This window comes from Capra hircus, chromosome 7 (genome assembly GCF_001704415.2).
Source record: "Capra hircus breed San Clemente chromosome 7, ASM170441v1, whole genome shotgun sequence".
Lineage (NCBI taxonomy): Eukaryota > Metazoa > Chordata > Mammalia > Artiodactyla > Bovidae > Capra > Capra hircus.
This window is the reverse complement of record NC_030814.1, coordinates 71,535,213-71,540,320: the sequence shown is the minus strand read 5'-3', so window position 1 is coordinate 71,540,320 and position 5,108 is coordinate 71,535,213. Positions and strand designations below refer to the sequence as shown.

The following is a 5,108-nucleotide window of genomic DNA, read 5'->3' as shown; positions in this document are numbered from 1 at the left end:
GGAAATGTCAAATTCACATGAGAGATGACTATGGTGCAACAGGGCCACCAGCATAGGACTTGGTAAAATGTGGACTAGATCAGGCAGAAGCAATGGGGGGCATCTATACCTATGTGCCAGGGCTTCCCAGGTGGTGCCAGTGGTAAACAACCTGCCTGCCAATGCAGATAGACATAAGAGATGTGGGTTCTGTCCATGGGTCAGAAATATCCCCTGGAGGAGGGCATGACAACCCACTCCAGTCTTCTTGCCTGGAGAATCCCATGGACAGAGGAGCCTGGCAGGCTGCAGTCCATAGGGTTCCAAAGAGTTGAACATAACTGAAGTGACTTAGCATGAACGCATGCACACCTGTGTGCACTTGTGAAGGTTGAGTTACGGGAGACGCTGAATGTAATGGAAACAGTGACTTGGAACTTCAGGTATCTCCTGAAAAGATAAGCCAATGGAATCACAGAGAGACAGAGGGCAACTGAAGAAAAGCAGGACCACAGAGGGGCGTATCAGATTCCTTGAAGAGCCCAGCAGTCCAAGTAACTGGAATAAGGTGGCACGTGAGCCTGACTAGAGCTCAGAGAGAGAAGGTGCAATGGGCACACGATTACCACCAGCACTCAGGTTACCCAAAAGAGGGGCCCAAGTTGGACTTTTATAGAAAAGGTTCCACATGCTGCTAATGCTTCTGGGATAAAAGCATTTTTCACCTCATCCACTTTGGGATCAATCTCCCACCAAAGCCTCACATGTTAAACATCTGATTGGCCACATAGAACGAATTATAGCATAGGAGGCAAAAAATGTTTAGCTCAGAAAATTGGACAGTTATAATTTATATTTACTCCTATTTTCTCCATCTCGGGATAGTTCACTCATCCTAATTAACATGGGAGTGGGGATAACACTCACCACCCTCCTGCTCAGCTAGCAGCTCCTCCCACCCATGTGTCTCCAGCTGGAAACTCATTCCCTCCCAAATCTCAACTGAGAAAACCAGCTAAAAGAGATCCTCTCTCCCCCTGCCAGTTAACAAGGAAATCCCTCAGGGTTGGAAAGGATGGGAGAAGTCCGGAGACAGACCAGGCCAGACCACCTCCCATCGTTCAGCAGCAGGGGACTGACTGGAGGCCAGGCCTCTGGTCTCTGAGGCTGATTTACACCAACTTCTTGGCTTTAAAGAAGCTCTTGAGGCGCTGCATCTGCCAGGTGCCGGTGGCCACAAGGATGAGGGTCTGCAGGATGGACCACCACAGCACCCTCTGATTGGTGCTCTTGCTGGTCTGCCGGAAGTGCTCCTCTCACCGCTAGAGAGGAGCTAGATGTTGCTAGAACAGAACTGACCTCCAGGGGAAAAGCTGGAAGAGCCACTCCCTGGGAGGTTACACGTCTGCTGTCCCAACTGGGCCCAGCCTCGCCCTCTGGTATTCCTGCTCCTCCTGGACCTTCTCCACCTGCTCTACCAGCTGCTGTATGCGCAGATGCAGCAGGGTCAGCTTGTCATTGGCCGCAAGTTCCATATAATCATTGGTGTGTTCACCCAACTGCATGTCCAAGTGAATGGCCTGAGGAGCAGAGGAGCCAAGGGTTGGAGGTCAGGGAGCACCTGCAGGAAACCCAGCTTCCACACACTAGGCTGGGCCTGACTGAACTGAGCAGTTCATTTCCTCACAGTGATGTGGGAACAGCCCTGCTCCAGGTGCCAAAATCCCAGATCAAGGCCCTGCTTGCATGGAGTTCCAAGTCCAAAAGACAGAAGGGACTGAAAAAATGTGCAGAGAAACCAAGGTGTGACTCAGTGTTTGAGACAGCCAGCTTCTAGGAGATCTGTGTCAGTGGGAGGTGGTAACAAAGAGCCTGGGAGCATTCAGCTGCCGGACAGCTCTGAATCTCACATTAGAAGCTTGGGCTTCATTCTAGAGATGGCAGGGGGCCTAGGGATGATTTTAAGTCCAAGTGGCTCCCTCCTGGGTCCCCTCTCATTCTTCAGGAACTGTTCTCCGTAGGCTTACTTCATGGAAAGCCCAGCCCTCATCAGGAGGCACCACCTACAGACCCCTTCTCACCCCAGGGACTGAGGCCCTGAGGACTGGTGACGTTCCCCTCCATACTCACCAGTTTGCCATCATAGAAGAGGGCGAACCGGGTGGACTTGAGGTAAAGGCAGACCTCGTGCTCTCCTGGCGACTGGGAGGTGAAGGTGAAGCTGCCCCAAGGGCCTGGGGTATCCCAGGTTCTGACCCTCACTGGCCAGACCAGGAAGGAGGATGTGAGAGAAAAGCCATCGGTCCAGGTTCGAAAATCTCAGATCCCAGCACTGCCAATACAGTACAGTACTCTACAGTTTGCAAACAGCGTGGCCTTCTTTGAGCCCTCCTGCCTGTGAGGAGATGGTCCCTCGTCTAAGAAACGGAGGGCTAGGGAGGACTAGGCATTGATACTGGAGACCGCGGAGGGCAGGGGTCGAGGGCAGGGGTCCGGTGAAGGGGGCGGGGCTGCATGGTGTCAAGGCCTGCCTCACTTTGTTCTCAGGGTCCTTCACAAACACGAACAAATTGATCCACTGCGGGGAGGGCTGGTATTTTTCCATAACAGGGTCGTATAGCTCGGTCTTGTAGTTACCTAATGGAGAGGCAGCCTGGATGCATCTCCCATCCACAGTCAGATGCATCTCCATCCACAGAGCCCACCAGGAACTTTTGGTCACGGGGTGGTGGTGGGCGGAGGAACAGGAAGATCTGGTCTGATTGTGGGGCCTGACCACAGCCCTCTGCCTCTCTCTTCCCCTCTCCAACCCTGCTTTTCTGCTGTTACCCGGATCTGGATCAGTCTTGCCTCCTCCGTGTCCCCAACCCCTGCACAGGCAATGGAGAGGTTGCTTTGACCACACAGCTGTCCGCCTGTTTCCCATTCGTGCCCTCCCCGGGGCCTGAGCTGATCCCGCGGGCCCCATCTCCCATCCCCTCTCAGGGCTCTGGGTGTGGGTAGGGTAAAGCCGAGACTGGCGGCGCGCGCGCACCTATGACCACGGTGCCATCGAGGATCTCCTCAATGAAGCACTTCTCCAGCTCACGGACCTCGAGGTAGAACGCGCCCCCGCCGCCCGCCAGCGCCAGCAGCTGCCACAGCAGCAGCGGCAGGGCCAGTCCGGCTGCCCTCGCTCGGCCCCATCCCAGCCCGGGACCGGCGCGGGGCCCAGGGCCTCGTGTCCCGCAGCCCCCGCCACTTTCCCAGGCGAGTCCGAGGGTCTCTGCGTCCCGCCTGCGGAGACTGCGAACTAGCGCAACAGACTGCGAATCCCGGGAGCGCCAGCGCGGCCCCGCCCCAGGCGCGTTCCCGCGAACCCGCGTTGCAAATGGGCCACGCGAGCTCCCAGCCTGCCAGTAAGGCGCTCTAGAACGCTTTCCTTGCCTTACCTCGCCTAATGCTCGCAGAAACCCAAGGAAGCAGGGGCTCTTAGCGCCATCTTGTTGATGTGGTAACAGCCGCAGAGAGGAGATCGCCCTTTGAAACTTGCAGAGCAGTTGCCAGAGATGGGTGACTGCGCCTAAACCTCAAGGAGGTTAGAGGTGATGGTAGACGGAATGGTGAGACAGAATGAGAACTGCACACAAGCCCTGCGGAATTCAGAGGCTGAGGTAGTAGTTCAGGAAAGGGAGGGAGAAATGTCCCTTTTATGGAAGGGTAAGTTTGACTCAGGGCTTCGCAGGTGGAGCAGCGGTAAAGAATCTGCCTGCCAATGCAGAAGAGGAAGGAGACACAGATTCAGTCTCTGGGTCGGGAAGATCCCCTGGAGGAGGGCGTGTCAACCCATTCCAGTATTTTAGCCTGGAGAATCCCACGGAGAGGAGCCTGGTGGGCTACAGTCCATAGGGTTGCAAAGAATTGGACACGACTGAAGCGACTTAGCAAACACGCAAGTTTAACTCGAGCTCTGAAAAATGGTTAAATCTCCCTGAGCAGCGAGGGAGCAAGAACCACTTAGGTGGAAAGACCTAGAATTACCTAGCAGCAGTAGACAGGTAAGGTACTAGAAAGTTTATGGGAGGGAGGAGGTAAATTGGGCCAAATCACTGAGGGGTCAGGAGCTGCCAGGCCCACTTGCACAGGTGGGACCCTTTATCCAGTGGGACCAAAAGAAGAGACTGTGGGTGAGCCTGCAGAGTGAAAGAAGGCATCAGGAATGCAACTGGAAAAGGAAAGGGAATATACAACTGAAAGGTGTGGGAGAATGGGGCCAACATGACAGGATAGGGATCCAGGAATAGCAAATCTCAAGAATTCCAAAGCTCACAGTGCCCTGAGTAGGCAGTGTAGACCCAAGCATCAATATAAAGCAGTAATCTATCCAGGTGATGGGATGAAGTCCTCCACTATCTCGTACTTGGTAATAATGCATACTCATTGGTTTATTCCGCAGGATAAAATAATGATGAAAATAATAATATTCTTTTATTCTTCTGTGCCAGCCACTGTTTTAAGCACTTTTAAGTGTATTAACTAAATTAATATTTTTAAAATTTTATAAGGTAGACTCTAATGGGATTCCAATTTAACAGATGGAGAAGCAGTGGCAAAGAAAAGTTGAGTAATACTTGCCCAAGGTCATCCAGCTGATAAACGGCAGACATTTGCTCACACAAGCTCTGGGCAAGACCTTACGATGCATACTGGACAAAAAGATGAATAAAACCTGTCTCCTTCCCTCTAATAGCCCACTGAAAAGCAAAGGATCAATGTCAATACAGTACTTTAAGATTAATGATATGTTTAAGTTACCAGAAATTGTCTCCTCACTTTAGCAGTGTGGCCCGTTGATAATTCTAGGGGAAAGTTTTGTTCCTTCATTGGGAATGGTCTTTAACAAAAATGGCAGATGCAAGTGTTAACAAAGGCAAACACTTTAGAAAGGTCAATTAAGACAACAACTGCAAAGCATCAGTTGGATTTAGAAACTAGTTGTTCACAAAGGGCATTCACCAGGAGCTGGGAGCAGGGATGATGATGACTCAGGGTTTGGGAGACTGAGTGGGGTGCTGTCCACGGTCCTGAATCGTGATTGCCGATACCATTGTCTGCCTTAAAGGACTGGTTGGTTTTGGTTTTTGTTGTTT

At 52.2% G+C, this 5,108-nt stretch overlaps 1 pseudogene; it reads right to left on the bottom strand.

Annotated features, from left to right (window-relative positions):
• On the bottom strand, positions 1,152-3,460 carry LOC102179560 (annotated as a pseudogene).